This window comes from Rhinopithecus roxellana, unplaced genomic scaffold, assembly GCF_007565055.1.
Source record: "Rhinopithecus roxellana isolate Shanxi Qingling unplaced genomic scaffold, ASM756505v1 contig399, whole genome shotgun sequence".
Taxonomy (NCBI): domain Eukaryota; kingdom Metazoa; phylum Chordata; class Mammalia; order Primates; family Cercopithecidae; genus Rhinopithecus; species Rhinopithecus roxellana.
Window position 1 is genome coordinate 1 of NW_022142899.1, and position 17,003 is coordinate 17,003.

The 17,003-nt window shown below is 50.0% G+C and overlaps 2 non-coding genes and 2 pseudogenes across 2 annotated transcripts; all 4 read left to right on the forward strand.

The window, feature by feature from the left end:
- Window positions 1-2,520: 2,520 nt before the first annotated feature.
- Window positions 2,521-2,639, forward strand: LOC115895951. The gene has a single exon (XR_004056002.1). It is a non-coding gene; the product is annotated as a 5S ribosomal RNA (ribosomal RNA).
- A 3,150-nt stretch (window positions 2,640-5,789) lies between these two features.
- LOC115895954 lies at window positions 5,790-5,903 on the forward strand (annotated as a pseudogene).
- Window positions 5,904-12,081: 6,178 nt separating this feature from the next.
- On the forward strand, window positions 12,082-12,201 carry LOC115895952. The gene has a single exon (XR_004056003.1). It is a non-coding gene; the product is annotated as a 5S ribosomal RNA (ribosomal RNA).
- A 2,910-nt stretch (window positions 12,202-15,111) lies between these two features.
- Window positions 15,112-15,226, forward strand: LOC115895953 (annotated as a pseudogene).
- The last annotated feature ends 1,777 nt before the right edge of the window (window positions 15,227-17,003 follow it).

A 17,003-nucleotide genomic window follows, 5' to 3' on the forward strand; every position in this document is an offset into this window, starting at 1 on the left:
CTTCTTTCTTTCTTTCTCACTTTTCTTTCTTCTGTCTTTTTTTCTTCTGTCTTTGCTCTTCCTTCCTTCCTTCCTTCCTTCTCCTTCCTTCCTTCCTTCCGTCCTTTCTGTCTGTTTTCTTTCTGTCTTTCTTTTTTACCTTTTTCTTCTAGACAGAGTCTCGCTCTCTCACCCAGCCTGGAGTGCAGTGGCAAGATCTCGGCTCACTGAAAGCTCCGCCTCCCGGGGTCAGCCGTTCTCCTTCCTCAGCCTCCTGAGTAGCTGGGATTACAGGCATGCACCATCACACCTGGCTAATACTGTATTTTCAGTAGAGACGGGTTTTCTCCATGTTGGTTAGTTTGGTCTGGAACTCCCAACCTCTGGTGATCCACCCACCTTCCCAAAGTGCTAGGAACCCAAAGTGCTAGGATGAAAGGCGTGAGTCAGCCAGCGCCCGGTCAGACTAGGGGTTTTAGTTTTAGGCTTCTGCTTGGCTTTCCTTTCTGTGATGCATTTCACCTCACAGTCCTAGGATATGGTGAGGATTTTTATACATCGATCTTCATATGGGATATCTTCTACAGTTTTCTCTTGTAAAATCTTTGTCTTGCTTTGGTATCAGGGCAATTGTAGCCTCATAGAAAGGGTTAGGGAGTACTCCCTCCTCTTCCAGTTTTTCAGAGGATTAGGAAAGATTACTATCAGTTCTCTAAATATTTGATAGAGAAGCCAAGGCTTTCAGCCTCCCAAGTCGCTGGGATTACAGGCGCCTGCCACCACAACCGGCTAATTTTGTCTTTTCAGCAGAGACAGGGTTTCTCCACGTTGTTCGGGCTAGTCTCGAACTCCTGACCTCAGGTGATTCGCTCACCTCAGCCTCCCAAAGTGCTGGGATTACAGGCACTAACCACGACGCCCGGCTTTCTTTTGGTTTTCTGAAGGTAAGCATTTCCCGCTATAAATTTCCCTGTTAGCACTGCTTTTACTGCATCCCAAAGTTGTGCTATGCTGTGTTTTCATCTTCATTCATGTCTGAGTACAGCTGAGCCTTTGAACAACATGGATTTGAACTGCAAGGGTGCACTTATACAGGAATTGTTTTCAATAAATACAGTAGGTCCTCTGACTTCCTTAATTCTGCTTCTGTAACCAAGGCAGATTGAAAAGACAGTATTCACAGAGCGCAAACCTGAGGACACAGCGGCCTAACTTTTTTAATGCCCAGGTTTTACAGGGCCAACTGCAAACACTTGACTCTGTGTGGATGTTGGCCTACTTATGGGGTCCTGGAACCAATCCCCTGTGGATACTGACACCCAACTGTATTTTCTGATTCTCTTGTGGTTTCTTCTTTAACCCATTGGTTGTTTAAGAAAATATCTTAATCCGTTCAAATATCTGAGGCTGGGTAATTTATAAAAAACAGACAATTTATTTCTCTCAGTTCTAAAGGCTGGGGTGTCCAAGATCAAGTCATCAGCCCATTCAGTGTCTAACGAGGGCCCAGTCTCTCCTTCCAAGATGACACAATGTTGCTTCATCTTTCAGAGGGGAAGAACATTGTGTCCCCACACGGAGGAGACGGAGGGAATGAAGCCACTCAAGTCCTTTTCTAAGGGCTCTAATTTCATCCATAAGGACTTCTATCCTCATGAGATAATCGCCCTCCCTAAAGAACCCACCTCTTTACCCTTTTATTTATTTATTTATCCATTTATTTGAGACAGGGTCTCATTCTATTGCCCCTTCTGCAGTGCAGTAGCCTGTAGCCTGATCATGGCTGACGGCAGCCTTGACCTCCCAGGCTCAACCAGTCCTCCTGCTTCAGCCTCCTGAGTAGCTGGGACTACAGGCCTGCACCAGCACGCCCACCTAATTTTGTATTTTTTGTAGAGACAAGGTTTTGCCATTTTGCCCTGGCTGGTCTTGAACTCCTGGGCTCGAACAATCTGACTGCCTTTCCCTTCCAAAGTGCTGGGATTACAGCGTTAGCCACCACCCCAGGCCAGTGCCCACCTCTGAATACTATCATATCGGCCAAATAAATTTCAGCATATAAATTTTGGGGGACATTCAGACCATAGCAGTGTGTTCTTTACTTTCCAGAAAGAAAAAGGGTCAGTTTATCAGTTTTACTTCTATTATTGATTTTTTAAGTCTATTTTGTTTGTGGTCAGAGAAGATACTTGATACGCTGTTCGCCCTTCGCCAGCCTGACGGCTCTGGGTGGGGGGGGCAAGAGGGGGCCTCGCAGGGCTCCCCGGCGGCCAGGGATCCAAAGAATACCTCCGCGACAGGGCGGAGGACCGGACGGGGTCCCAGGATCGTGGGCCCTGGGCCCTGACGCCTCGGAGCACTCCCTGTTCCGAGCGGCCCGACGTAGTGGAAGCTCGGGAGCTCCGGAGCCGTGGGAAGGCCGTGGGCGAGTGGCTCGGGGGTCCGGATCCGAGCCCGGCGACCCCGGGCTGGCGGTGCCGGCTGGAAGCCGGCGGGCATGGCTGGGCCGGGCTCTTGGGGCAGCCAGGCGCCTCTGCCGGCGTCTACGGCCATACCACCCTGAACGCGCCCGATCTCGTCTGATCTCGGAAGCTAAGCAGGGTCGGGCCTGGTTAGTACTTGGATGGGAGACCGCCTGGGAATACCGGGTGCTGTAGGCTTTTTCGCTTGATTTATTGTTTTTTATTTTATTATTTTTTTATATAATATATATTTTTATTTTTATTTTTTATTTTTTTTTTATTTTATTTCTTTTTATTATTCTTTATTTTTTATTTTTTATATATATCTAAATCTCGATATTTATATTTATTTAGTTCTTCTTATTTATATTTTCTTTTTATTAATTGCTATATTTTTTTCTTTAGCTATTTTTTTTATTTTTTTATTTATTTATATCTCTATATCTATTTATATCTAGCTATTTCTATATATATTTTTCTTTTTATTATTAATTTTTTTTTTTTATTGCTATCTTTCTTTCTATTTATATTTCATTTTTTTTTTTCGTGTGTCTTTTTCTTTTTTCTTTCTTTCTCTGTTCTCTTTCTATCTTTTTTTTTTTTTCTTTCTCTCCCTCTTTCTTTCTCACTCTTTTCTCTCTCTTTCTTTCCTTCTTTCTTTCATTCTTTCTTTTTCTTCCCTTCCTATCTTTCTTTTCTTTCTTTCTTCTTTCTTTCTTTCCTTCTTTCTTTCTTTCTCCTGTCTCTCTGTCTTTTTCTTTCTCTCTCTTTATCTTTCTTTATTTCATTCTTTCCTTTCCTCTTACTTTTCTTTCTTTCTCACTTTCTTCCTTTCTCTTTCTTTTCTTCTTTCTTCTGTCTTTGCCTCCTTCCTTCCTTCCTTCCTTCCTTCCTTCCTTCCTTCCTTCCTTCCTTCCTTCCGTCCTTTCTGTCTGTCTTTCTTTCTGTCTTTCTTTTTTACCTTTTTCTTCTAGACAGAGTCTCGCTCTCTCACCCAGCCTGGAGTGCAGTGGCAAGATCTCGGCTCACTGAAAGCTCCGCCTCCCGGGGTCACGCCGTTCTCCTTCCTCAGCCTCCTGAGTAGCTGGGATTACAGGCATGCACCATCACACCTGGCTAATACTGTATTTTCAGTAGAGACGGGTTTTCTCCATGTTGGTTAGTTTGGTCTGGAACTCCCAACCTCTGGTGATCCACCCACCTTCCCAAAGTGCTAGGATACCCAAAGTGCTAGGATGAAAGGCGTGAGTCACCAGCGCCCGGTCAGACTAGGGGTTTAGTTTTAGGCTTCTGCTTGGCTTTCCTTTTCTGTGATGCATTTCACCTCACAGTCCTAGGATATGGTGAGGATTTTTATACATCGATCTTCATATGGGATATTCTTCTACAGTTTTCTCTTGTAAAATCTTTGTCTTGCTTTGGTATCAGGGCAATTGTAGCCTCATAGAAAGGGTTAGGGAGTACTCCCTCCTCTTCCAGTTTTTCAGAGGATTAGGAAAGATTACTATCAGTTCTCTAAATATTTGATAGAGAAGTCAAGGCCAAGGCTTTCAGCCTCCCAAGTCGCTGGGATTACAGGCGCCTGCCACCACAACCGGCTAATTTTGTCTTTTCAGCAGAGACAGGGTTTCTCCACGTTGTTCGGGCTAGTCTCGAACTCCTGACCTCAGGTGATTCGCTCACCTCAGCCTCCCAAAGTGCTGGGATTACAGGCACTAACCACGACGCCCGGCTTTCTTTTGGTTTTCTGAAGGTAAGCATTTCCCGCTATAAATTTCCCTGTTAGCACTGCTTTTACTGCATCCCAAAGTTGTGCTATGCTGTGTTTTCATCTTCATTCATGTCTGAGTACAGCTGAGCCTTGAACAACATGGATTTGAACTGCAAGGGTGCACTTATACAGGAATTGTTTTCAATAAATACAGTAGGTCCTCTGACTTCCTTAATTCTGCTTCTGTAACCAAAGGCAGATTGAAAAGACAGTATTCACAGAGCGCAAAACCTGAGGACACAGCGGCCTAACTTTTTTAATGCCCAGGTTTTACAGGGCCAACTGCAACACTTGACTCTGTGTGGATGTTGGCCTACTTATGGGGTCCTGGAACCAATCCCCTGTGGATACTGACACCCAACTGTATTTTCTGATTTCTCTTGTGGTTTCTTCTTTAACCCATTGGTTGTTTAAGAAAATATCTTAATCCGTTCAAATATCTGAGGCTGGGTAATTTATAAAAAACAGACATTTATTTCTCTCAGTTCTAAAGGCTGGGGTGTCCAAGATCAAGTCATCAGCCCATTCAGTGTCTAACGAGGGCCCAGTCTCTCCTTCCCAGATGACACAATGTTGCTTCATCTTTCAGAGGGGAAGAACATTGTGTCCCCACACGGAGGAGACGGAGGGAATGAAGCCACTCAAGTCCTTTTCTAAGGGCTCTAATTTCATCCATAAGGACTTCTATCCTCATGAGATAATCGCCTCCTAAAGAACCCACCTCTTTACCCTTTTATTTATTTATTTATCCATTTATTTGAGACAGGGTCTCATTCTATTGCCCCTTCTGCAGTGCAGTAGCCTGTAGCCTGATCATGGCTGACGGCAGCCTTGACCTCCCAGGCTCAACCAGTCCTCCTGCTTCAGCCTCCTGAGTAGCTGGGACTACAGGCCTGCACCAGCACGCCCACCTAATTTTGTATTTTTTGTAGAGACAAGGTTTTGCCATTTTGCCCTGGCTGGTCTTGAACTCCTGGGCTCGAACAATCTGACTGCCTTTCCCTTCCAAAGTGCTGGGATTACAGCGTTAGCCACCACCCCAGGCCAGTGCCCACCTCTGAATACTATCATATCGGCAAATAAATTTCAGCATATAAATTTTGGGGGACATTCAGACCATAGCAGTGTGTTCTTTACTTTCCAGAAAGAAAAAGGGTCAGTTTATCAGTTTTACTTCTATTATTGATTTTTAAGTCTATTTTGTTGTGGTCAGAGAAGATACTTGATACGCTGTTCGCCCTTCGCCAGCCTTGACGGCTCCGGGTGGGGGGGCAAGAGGGGGCCTCGCAGGGGCTCCCCGGCGGCCAGGGATCCAAAAGAATACCTCCGCGACAGGGCGGAGGACCGGACGGGGTCCCAGGATCGTGGGCCCTGGGCCCTGACGCCTCGGAGCACTCCCTGTTCCGAGCGGGCCCGACGTGGTGGAAGCTCGGGAGCTCGGGAGCCGGGGAAAGGCCGCGGGCGAGCGGTTCGGGGGTCCCGATCGGAGCCCGGCGACCCCGGGCTGGCGCTGCGAGCTGGAAGCCGGCGGGCAGGCCTGGGCCGGGCTCTTGGGGCAGCCAGGCGCCCGTGCTGGCGTCTACGGCCATACCACCTGAACGCGCCTTATCTCCTCTGCTCTCGGAGGCTAAGCAGGGGTCTGGTTAGTACTTGGATGGGAGACCGCCTGGGAATACCGGGTGCTGTAGGTTTTTGCTTGCTTTCTTGTCTTGCTTGCTTTTTTTCTATTCCTTTTTTTTTCTTCCTTTTTTTTTTTTCTTTCTTTTTTTTTTTTTTTTTTTTTTTTCTCTCTTTTTTTTTTTTTATATCTCCCTTTTCTATATCGTTTTTCTCTCTCTTTCTTTTTTCTCTCTTCTTATTTTTTTTTTTTTCTTCCCTTCCTAGCTTTCCTTTCTTTCTTTATCTTTCTTCTTTCTTACTGTCTTGCTTTCTTGCTGTCTTCTGTCTTTCCTTCTTTCTTTCTTTCCTTCTTACTTTCATTCTTGTTCTTTTTCTTCCCTTACTATCTTTCCTTTCTTTCTTTATCTCTCTTTCTTTCTTCTGTCTTTCCTTCTTTCTTGCTTTCTTTCTTCCTCTCTCTCTTATCTCTTTTTTCCTTCCTACTTTCTTCTCTCTTTGTTTTCTTTATTTCTTTCCTTCTTTCTCCCTCTTTCTTTCTTGCTCTCTCTCTCTCTCTTTCTTTCCTTCTTTCTTTTTCTTCCCTTGCTATCTTTCTCTTCTTTCTTTCTCTTTCTTTATTCTTTCTTTCTCCTATCTCTCTGTCTCTTTCTCTCTCTTTCTCTTTCTCTCGTTCTTTCCATTTTTCTTGCTTTTCTTTTTCTCACTTTCTTTTCTTCCTTTCTCTTTCTTTCTTTCTTCTTTCCTTCTTTCTTTCCTTCTTTCTCTCTTTACTTTTTCTTCCAGACGGAGTCTCGCTCAGTCACCCAGCCTGGAGCGCAGTGGCAAGATCTCGGCTCACTGCAAGCTCCGCCTCCCGGGTTCACGCCATTCTCCTGCCTCAGCCTCCCAAGCGGCTGGGACTACAGGCGCCCGCCACCGCGCCCGGCTCCGGCTCATGTTTTGTAGCTTTAGTAGAGACGGGGTTTCACCGTGTTAGCCAGGCGGGTCTGGATCTCCTGACCTCGTGATCCACCCGCCTCGGCCTCCCAAAGTGCTGGGATTACAGGCGTGATCCACCGCGCCCGGCCTGCTGTAGGCTTTTGTGGCTTCCCCTCTCCCTCCCTTGCCCCTACTATCGCCATGCTTCCCGAACTCCCCGGACTCTGCTCCCCCTTTGTCGCCCGCCTACACCCCCGCCGCAGCCGGGGACCTCCTCCTGGGGGTCCGCCACCAAAGCACCACCGGGCAGCGGCATCCCACCGCTTCCGCCTCGCCGCCGCCCGGCCAGGAGCCCGAGCCCGGCTCCAGCCCTGGAGGGCAGGGGGCCGGAGCCCAAAGGCGCAGGCGCGGGTTCCCTGCCGTTCCCGGTGCCTTCCCGCTCCCGGAACGCCCAGGCGATTCAATCCACTCGTCGGGCGGGCGCCGCCGCAACCTTCCAAACCGGGAGAAGGGGCGGGCAGGGCCAGCGGGTGCCACAGACGCCAGCCAAGACCTCCGCTCCAGAACGCAGGGGCTGCTTTATCCGGGGGAAGGACATTGCTTCGCCAGCCACCAGGAAAACAGTCCCTGGGCACCCGGATTCCCATTGCCACCAACTTCGTGTAAACTCCAGTCCCGAGGACACGCCAGAGACCCAGGCCTCGGGCCCCGTGGGCACGCCCGGTGCCACGGCTCCCGCCAAAAGGGCGGGCGCACTCTGCAAATCAAGGGGCCCACCGCACCGCACCAAGAGCACAGGGAGGTGCCAACACAGGAAGGAGCCTACGAAACCCACCCCCAAAGCAAGCCATTAATCCAAGACAAAACCCGTCTCAGCGCTCCGTTGCTCCTCTCGCATGGACGGCCTGGCCACCCTGTTCTGGCCCAGCCCAAGTCCCCTCCACCCTATCCCGGCCTGTTCAAAAGGGCCCTGCCTACCGGAGCAGGGCGCTCCCTCTCCAAGGCTCTATCGCTCTCGCTCTCTAGCTCCCTGCCCCTCTCTCTTCTGGGTTTGCCCCTGCACCTCGCGCTACTTCTGTCGCCTTTCCTCTCTCTCTCTCTCTCTCTCTCTCTCTCTCTCTCTCTCTCTCTCTCTCTCTCTCTCTGTCTCTCTCTGTCTCTCTGTCCCTCTCTCTGTCTCTGCCTCTCTCTGTCTCTTTACCTCTCCACCTCCCCTGTCTCTCTCGATCGCTGTCTCTCTCCCTCCCTGGGTTTCAATCTCTCCATCTATCCCTTCCTTGCTCTCCTTCAAGCCGTTTGTGTGTGCATGCATGTGTGTGTCTGTGTGTGTGTGTGTGTGTGTGTCTGTGCGTGTGTGCGTGCGCGTGTGTGTCTGTGTGTGTGTGTGCGCGCGCGCGCGCGAGTGTGGTGTGTGTGTCTGTGTGTGAGCGCGCGCGCGTGTGTGGGTTCCCGCGCGCGAGCGACCGGGTATGTCTGTGTGTGGGGCTGTGGATTTGCTCCTGGTGGTGGTGGGGTGTTTCTGGGTTTCTCTCAGCCCCTCTCGCCCGGGATCAGGCTGCCGGCTCTAGTGCCAACCCGGGGCAAAGCAGGGCCATCCCCCCACACCCCAGCCCCCACGGGCTCTTGCCCACCGGCCGGGTCTTGGTCGGGACAAGCGACCGTGGTGGGGGCGTTGTGAGAAAAAGGCCACGCGCGGCTGGGCCGGCTGTTCGCCCTTGGCCAGCCCTGACGGCTCTGGGTGGGTGGGGCCAGAGGGGGCCTCGCAGCAGCTCCCCAGCGGCCAGGGATCCAAAAGAATCCCTCTGCGACAGGGCGGAGGACCGGACGGGGTCCCAGGATCGTGGGCCCTGGGCCCTGACGCCTCGGAGCACTCCCTGTTCCGAGCGGCCCGACGTAGTGGAAGCTCGGGAGCTCCGGGCAGCCGTGGGAAGGCCCGTGGGTTGCGGCGGCTCGGGGAATTCTCGATTGGAGCCCGGCGACCCCGGGCTGGCTGGTGCCCGGCTGGAAGCCGGGCGGGCAGGGCTGGGCCCTGCTCTTGGGGCAGCCAGGCGCCTGTCCGGGCGTCTACGGCCATACCAACCTGAACGCGCCCGATCTCGTTTGATTCTCGAAGCTATAAGCAGGGTCCGGGCCTGGGTTAGTACTTGGATGGGAGACCGCCTGGGAATACCGGGTGATGTAGGCTTTCGCTTGCTTTTTGTCTTTCTTTCTTTCTACCTTCTTTCTAAAGTATAATATTATTTTTCTTTATTTTTTCTTATTCTTTCCTTTATTTATATATTCTTTATTTTCTTTATTTTTTTTCTTTCAATTTTTATATATTACATAAGATATTTATATTTATTTAGTAATTATTAATTTAATCTTTCTTTTTATTCCTTGATATTTCTTCTTTATTTAGATATCTTTCTTTATTTTTATTTCTTATTATATATCTCTCCTCTTTCTATCTCGCTCTTCTTTTTTCTTTCCTTCTTACTTCCATTTTTTCTTTTTTTCTTGCTATTCTTTCTCCTTTATCTTTTTTTTTTTTTTTGTGTCTTCTTTTTCTTTCTTTCTCTCTGTCTCTCTTTCTCTTTCCTTCCTCCTTTCCTTCTTTCTTTCTCTCTCCTTTTTTTCTCTTTCTTCTCTCTCTTTCCTTCTTTCTTTCATTCTTTTCTTTTTCTTCCCTTCCTATCTTCTTGTCTTTCTTTCTTCTTTCTTTCTTTCCTTCTTTCTTTCTTTCTCCTGTCTCTCTGTCTTTTCTTTCTCTCTCTTATCTTTCTTTATTTCATTCTTTCCTTTCCTCTTACTTTTCTTTCTTTCTCACTTTCTTCCTTTCTTTCTTTTCTTCTTTCTTCTGTCTTTGCCTCTTCCTTCCTTCCTTCCTTCTTCCTTCCTTCCTTCCTTCCTTCCTTCCTTCCGTCCTTCTGTCTGTTTTTCTTTCTGTCTTTCTTTTTTACCTTTTTCTTCTAGACAGAGTCTCGCTCTCTCACCCAGCCTGGAGTGCAGTGGCAAGATCTCGGCTCACTGAAAGCTCCGCCTCCCGGGGTCACGCCGTTCTCCTTCCTCAGCCTCCTGAGTAGCTGGGATTACAGGCATGCACCATCACACCTGGCTAATACTGTATTTTCAGTAGAGACGGGTTTTCTCCATGTTGGTTAGTTTGGTCTGGAACTCCCAACCTCTGGTGATCCACCCACCTTCCCAAAGTGCTAGGATACCCAAAGTGCTAGGATGAAAGGCGTGAGTCACCAGCGCCCGGTCAGACTAGGGGTTTAGTTTTAGGCTTCTGCTTGGCTTTCCTTTTCTGTGATGCATTTCACCTCACAGTCCTAGGATATGGTGAGGATTTTTATACATCGATCTTCATATGGGATATTCTTCTACAGTTTTCTCTTGTAAAATCTTTGTCTTGCTTTGGTATCAGGGCAATTGTAGCCTCATAGAAAGGGTTAGGGAGTACTCCCTCCTCTTCCAGTTTTTCAGAGGATTAGGAAAGATTACTATCAGTTCTCTAAATATTTGATAGAGAAGTCAAGGCCAAGGCTTTCAGCCTCCCAAGTCGCTGGGATTACAGGCGCCTGCCACCACAACCGGCTAATTTTGTCTTTTCAGCAGAGACAGGGTTTCTCCACGTTGTTCGGGCTAGTCTCGAACTCCTGACCTCAGGTGATTCGCTCACCTCAGCCTCCCAAAGTGCTGGGATTACAGGCACTAACCACGACGCCCGGCTTTCTTTTGGTTTTCTGAAGGTAAGCATTTCCCGCTATAAATTTCCCTGTTAGCACTGCTTTTACTGCATCCCAAAGTTGTGCTATGCTGTGTTTTCATCTTCATTCATGTCTGAGTACAGCTGAGCCTTGAACAACATGGATTTGAACTGCAAGGGTGCACTTATACAGGAATTGTTTTCAATAAATACAGTAGGTCCTCTGACTTCCTTAATTCTGCTTCTGTAACCAAAGGCAGATTGAAAAGACAGTATTCACAGAGCGCAAAACCTGAGGACACAGCGGCCTAACTTTTTTAATGCCCAGGTTTTACAGGGCCAACTGCAACACTTGACTCTGTGTGGATGTTGGCCTACTTATGGGGTCCTGGAACCAATCCCCTGTGGATACTGACACCCAACTGTATTTTCTGATTTCTCTTGTGGTTTCTTCTTTAACCCATTGGTTGTTTAAGAAAATATCTTAATCCGTTCAAATATCTGAGGCTGGGTAATTTATAAAAAACAGACATTTATTTCTCTCAGTTCTAAAGGCTGGGGTGTCCAAGATCAAGTCATCAGCCCATTCAGTGTCTAACGAGGGCCCAGTCTCTCCTTCCCAGATGACACAATGTTGCTTCATCTTTCAGAGGGGAAGAACATTGTGTCCCCACACGGAGGAGACGGAGGGAATGAAGCCACTCAAGTCCTTTTCTAAGGGCTCTAATTTCATCCATAAGGACTTCTATCCTCATGAGATAATCGCCTCCTAAAGAACCCACCTCTTTACCCTTTTATTTATTTATTTAGTCCATTTATTTGAGACAGGGTCTCATTCTATTGCCCCTTCTGCAGTGCAGTAGCCTGTAGCCTGATCATGGCTGACGGCAGCCTTGACCTCCCAGGCTCAACCAGTCCTCCTGCTTCAGCCTCCTGAGTAGCTGGGGACTACAGGCCTGCACCAGCACGCCCCACCTAATTTTGTATTTTTTGTAGAGACAAGGTTTTGCCCATTTTGCCCTGGCTGGTCTTGAACTCCTGGGCTCGAACAATCTGACTGCCTTTCCCTTCCAAAGTGCTGGGATTACAGCGTTAGCCACCACCCCAGGCCAGTGCCCACCTCTGAATACTATCATATCGGCAAATAAATTTCAGCATATAAATTTTGGGGGAATTCAGACCATAGCAGTGTGTTCTTTACTTTCCAGAAAGAAAAAGGGTCAGTTTATCAGTTTTACTTCTATTATTGATTTTTAAGTCTATTTTGTTGTGGTCAGAGAAGATACTTGATACGCTGTTCGCCCTTCGCCAGCCTTGACGGCTCCGGGTGGGGGGCAAGAGGGGGCCTCGCAGGGGCTCCCCGGCGGCCAGGGATCCAAAAGAATACCTCCGCGACAGGGCGGAGGACCGGACGGGGTCCCAGGATCGTGGGCCCTGGGCCCTGACGCCTCGGAGCACTCCCTGTTCCGAGCGGGCCCGACGTGGTGGAAGCTCGGGAGCTCGGGAGCCGGGGAAAGGCCGCGGGCGAGCGGTTCGGGGGTCCCGATCGGAGCCCGGCGACCCCGGGCTGGCGCTGCGAGCTGGAAGCCGGCGGGCAGGCCTGGGCCGGGCTCTTGGGGCAGCCAGGCGCCCGTGCTGGCGTCTACGGCCATACCACCCTGAACGCGCCCGATCTCTTCTGATCTCGTGAAGCTAAGCAGGGTCGGGCCTGGTTAGTACTTGGATGGGAGACCGCCTGGGAATACCGGGTGCTGTAGGCTTTTTTGCTTGCTTTCTTGTCTTGCTTGCTTTCTTTTCTACCTTCCTTTCTTCCCTTCTCTCGCTCTCCCTTCTTCCTTTCTTTCCTTCTTTCTTTCTTTCTTTCTTCTTTCTTCTCTCTTTCTCTCTTCTTTCTTTCTATCTCTCCCTCTTTCTATCTCGTTCTTTCTCTCTCTTTCTTTTTCTCTCCTTCTTACTTTCATTCTTTTCTTTTTCTTCCCTTCCTAGCTTCCTTTCTTTCTTTATCTTCTTCTTTCTTACTGTCTTGCTTTCTTGCTGTCTTCTGTCTTTCCTTCTTTCTTTCTTTACTTCTTACTTTCATTCTTTTCTTTTTCTTCCCTTACTATCTTTCCTTTCTTTCTTTATCTCTCTTTCTTTCTTCTATGTCTTTCCTTCTTCTTGCTTTCTTTCTTCCTCTCTCTCTATCTCTTTGTTCCTTCCTACTTTCTTTCTCTCTTTGTTTTCTTTATTTCTTTCCTTCTTTCTCCCTCTTCTTTCTTGCTCTCTCTCTCTCTCTTCTTTCCTTCTTTTCTTTTTCTTCCCTTGCTATCTTTCTCTTCTTTCTTTCTCTTTCTTTATTCTTTCTTCTCCTATCTCTCTGTCTCTTTCTCTCTCTTTCTCTTTCTCTCGTTCTTTCCATTTTTCTTGCTTTTCTTTTTTCTCACTTTCTTTTCTTCCTTTCTCTTTCTTTCTTTCTTTCTTTCCTTCTTTCTTTCCTCTTTCTCTCTTTACTTTTTCTTCCAGACGGAGTCTCGCTCAGTCACCCAGCCTGGAGCGCAGTGGCAAGATCTCGGCTCACTGCAAGCTCCGCCTCCCGGGTTCACGCCATTCTCCTGCCTCAGCCTCCCAAGCGGCTGGGACTACAGGCGCCCGCCACCGCGCCCGGCTCCGGCTCATGTTTTGTAGCTTTAGTAGAGACGGGGTTTCACCGTGTTAGCCAGGCGGGTCTGGATCTCCTGACCTCGTGATCCACCCGCCTCGGCCTCCCAAAGTGCTGGGATTACAGGCGTGATCCACCGCGCCCGGCCTGCTGTAGGCTTTTGTGGCTTCCCCTCTCCCTCCCTTGCCCCTACTATCGCCATGCTTCCCGAACTCCCCGGACTCTGCTCCCCCTTTGTCGCCCGCCTACACCCCCGCCGCAGCCGGGGACCTCCTCCTGGGGGTCCGCCACCAAAGCACCACCGGGCAGCGGCATCCCACCGCTTCCGCCTCGCCGCCGCCCGGCCAGGAGCCCGAGCCCGGCTCCAGCCCTGGAGGGCAGGGGGCCGGAGCCCAAAGGCGCAGGCGCGGGTTCCCTGCCGTTCCCGGTGCCTTCCCGCTCCCGGAACGCCCAGGCGATTCAATCCACTCGTCGGGCGGGCGCCGCCGCAACCTTCCAAACCGGGAGAAGGGGCGGGCAGGGCCAGCGGGTGCCACAGACGCCAGCCAAGACCTCCGCTCCAGAACGCAGGGGCTGCTTTATCCGGGGGAAGGACATTGCTTCGCCAGCCACCAGGAAAACAGTCCCTGGGCACCCGGATTCCCATTGCCACCAACTTCGTGTAAACTCCAGTCCCGAGGACACGCCAGAGACCCAGGCCTCGGGCCCCGTGGGCACGCCCGGTGCCACGGCTCCCGCCAAAAGGGCGGGCGCACTCTGCAAATCAAGGGGCCCACCGCACCGCACCAAGAGCACAGGGAGGTGCCAACACAGGAAGGAGCCTACGAAACCCACCCCCAAAGCAAGCCATTAATCCAAGACAAAACCCGTCTCAGCGCTCCGTTGCTCCTCTCGCATGGACGGCCTGGCCACCCTGTTCTGGCCCAGCCCAAGTCCCCTCCACCCTATCCCGGCCTGTTCAAAAGGGCCCTGCCTACCGGAGCACGGCGCTCCCTCTCCAAGGCTCTATCGCTCTCGCTCTCTAGCTCCCTGCCCCTCTCTCTTCTGGGTTTGCCCCTGCACCTCGCGCTACTTCTGTCGCCTTTCCTCTCTCTCTCTCTCTCTCTCTCTCTCTCTCTCTCTCTCTCTCTCTCTGTCTCTCTCTGTCTCTCTGTCCCTCTCTCTGTCTCTGCCTCTCTCTGTCTCTTTACCTCTCCACCTCCCCTGTCTCTCTCGATCGCTGTCTCTCTCCCTCCCTGGGTTTCAATCTCTCCATCTATCCCTTCCTTGCTCTCCTTCAAGCCGTTTGTGTGGTGCATGCATGTGTGTGTCTGTGTGTGTGTGTGTGTGTGTCTGTGCGTGGTGTGCGTGCGCGTGTGGTCTGTGTGTGTGTGTGCGCGCGCGCGCGCGTGTGTGTGATGTCTGTGTGAGCGCGCGCGCGTGTGTGGGTTACCGCGCGCGAGCGACCGGGTATGTCTGTGTGTGGGGCTGTGGATTTGCTCCTGGTGGTGGTGGGGTGTTTCTGGGTTTCTCTCAGCCCCTCTCGCCCGGGATCAGGCTGCCGGCTCTAGTGCCAACCGGGGCAAAGCAGGGCCATCCCCCCACACCCCAGCCCCCACGGGCTCTTGCCCACCGGCCGGGTCTTGGTCGGGACAAGCGACCGTGGTGGGGGCGTTGTGAGAAAAAGGCCACGCGCGGCTGGGCCGGCTGTTCGCCCTTGGCCAGCCCTGACGGCTCTGGGTGGGTGGGGCCAGAGGGGGCCTCGCAGCAGCTCCCCAGCGGCCAGGGATCCAAAAGAATCCCTCTGCGACAGGGCGGAGGACCGGACGGGGTCCCAGGATCGTGGGCCCTGGGCCCTGACGCCTCGGAGCACTCCCTGTTCCGAGCGGCCCGACGTAGTGGAAGCTCGGGAGCTCCGGAGCCGTGGGAAGGCCGTGGGCGAGCGGCTCGGGGATCCCGATTGGAGCCGGCGACCCGGGCTGGCGGTGCCGGCTGGAAGCCGGCGGGCAGGGCTGGGCCGGGCTCTTGGGGGCAGCCAGGCGCCTGTGCCGGCGTCTACGGCCATACACCCTGAACGCGCCGATCTCGTCTGATCTCGGAAGCTAAGCAGGGTCGGGCCTGGTTAGTACTTGGATGGGAGACGCCTGGGAATACCGGGTGCGTAGGCTTTTCGCTTGCTTTCTGTCTTTCTTTCTTTATTCCTTTCTCCTTCTCTATATCTTCTTTTTCTTTCTTTCTTTCTTCATCTTTCTTCTTTTTCTTTCTTTTCTTCTTCTTTCTTTCTTCTTTCTATCTCTCTCCATCTCGCTCTCTTTCTTTCGTTCCTTCTTACTTTCATCTTTCTTTTTCTTCCCTTGCTATATTTTTCTTCTAGCTTATTTCTTTTTCTTTCTTTCCTCTTTCTTAATCTCTCTCTCCTCTTTCTATCTCGCTCTCTCTCTCTTCTTTCTTCCTCTTACTTCCATTTTTTCTTTTTCTTCCTTGCTATCTTTCCTTTCCCTTATCTTTCATTTTTTTCTTTCTTTCGTGTGTCTTCTCTTCTTTTTCTCTCTTCTCTCTTTCTCTCTTTCCTTCCTCCTTCTTCTTCTTTATCTCTCTTCTTTCTCACTCTTTTCTCTCTCTTTCTTTCTCTTCTTTCATTCTTTTTTTTCTTCCTATTCTTTCTTGTCTTTCTTTCTTCTTTCTTTCTTCCTTTTTCTTCTTTCTCCTGTCTCTGTCTTTTCTTCTCTCTTTATCTTTCTTTATTTCATTCTTTCTTCCTCTACTTTTCTTTCTTCTCACTTCTTCCTTTCTCTTTCTTTTCTTCTTTCTTCTGTCTTTGCCTTCCTTCCTTCCTTCCTTCCTTCTTCCGTCCTTCTGTTGTCTTTCTTTCTGTCTTTCTTTTTTACCTTTTTCTTCTAGACAGAGTCTCGCTCTCTCACCCAGCCTGGAGTGCAGTGGCAAGATCTCGGCTCACTGAAAGCTCCGCCTCCCGGGGTCACGCCGTTCTCCTTCCTCAGCCTCCTGAGTAGCTGGGGATTACAGGCATGCAACCATCACACCTGGCTAATACTGTATTTTCAGTAGAGACGGGTTTTCTCCATGTTGGTTAGTTTGGTCTGGAACTCCCAACCTCTGGTGATCCACCCACCTTCCCAAAGTGCTAGGATACCCAAAGTGCTAGGATGAAAGGCGTGAGTCACCAGCGCCCGGTCAGACTAGGGGTTTAGTTTTAGGCTTCTGCTTGGCTTTCCTTTTCTGTGATGCATTTCACCTCACAGTCCTAGGATATGGTGAGGATTTTTATACATCGATCTTCATATGGGATATTCTTCTACAGTTTTCTCTTGTAAAATCTTTGTCTTGCTTTGGTATCAGGGCAATTGCAGCCTCATAGAAAGGGTTAGGGAGTACTCCCTCCTCTTCCAGTTTTTCAGAGGATTAGGAAAGATTACTATCAGTTCTCTAAATATTTGATAGAGAAGTCAAGGCCAAGGCTTTCAGCCTCCCAAGTCGCTGGGATTACAGGCGCCTGCCACCACAACCGGCTAATTTTGTCTTTTCAGCAGAGACAGGGTTTCTCCACGTTGTTCGGGCTAGTCTCGAACTCCTGACCTCAGGTGATTCGCTCACCTCAGCCTCCCAAAGTGCTGGGATTACAGGCACTAACCACGACGCCCGGCTTTCTTTTGGTTTTCTGAAGGTAAGCATTTCCCGCTATAAATTTCCCTGTTAGCACTGCTTTTACTGCATCCCAAAGTTGTGCTATGCTGTGTTTTCATCTTCATTCATGTCTGAGTACAGCTGAGCCTTGAACAACATGGATTTGAACTGCAAGGGTGCACTTATACAGGAATTGTTTTCAATAAATACAGTAGGTCCTCTGACTTCCTTAATTCTGCTTCTGTAACCAAAGGCAGATTGAAAAGACAGTATTCACAGAGCGCAAAACCTGAGGACACAGCG